Raw genomic sequence first — 289 nt, forward strand, 5'->3', positions numbered from 1 at the left:
TAATAACTAGAAATTTTTACAACTAAAACGTGGTTACAGGACAGGAATGCAAACGTGACGATAAATGCAGTCCATCCAGGGATCGTTAAAACCGGAATTATCAGAGCACACAAGGGTCTTTTGACAGGTTAATAGAACTTTTAACTATGCATATATATAGAAGTGCAAAAGGAATCTAATATGTAAAACTTTTATTAAAAAATCTAAACAATATGATGTGGTGTGTGCATGCAGATTCTCTGTTTTTGATAGCTTCGAAGCTGCTAAAATCTATAAGCCAGGTAGGTGT

General features: G+C 34.3%; 1 long non-coding RNA gene across 1 annotated transcript; it reads left to right on the forward strand.

The window, feature by feature from the left end:
• The first annotated feature begins 8 nt into the window (after nt 1–8).
• Nucleotides 9–276, forward strand: LOC104775555. Its single transcript, XR_765988.2, has 2 exons — nt 9–127; nt 235–276. It is a non-coding gene; the product is annotated as an uncharacterized LOC104775555 (long non-coding RNA).
• Nucleotides 277–289: the final 13 nt, after the last annotated feature.

This window comes from Camelina sativa, unplaced genomic scaffold (assembly GCF_000633955.1).
Source record: "Camelina sativa cultivar DH55 unplaced genomic scaffold, Cs unpScaffold18925, whole genome shotgun sequence".
In the NCBI taxonomy this organism is placed as follows: Eukaryota; Viridiplantae; Streptophyta; class Magnoliopsida; order Brassicales; family Brassicaceae; genus Camelina; species Camelina sativa.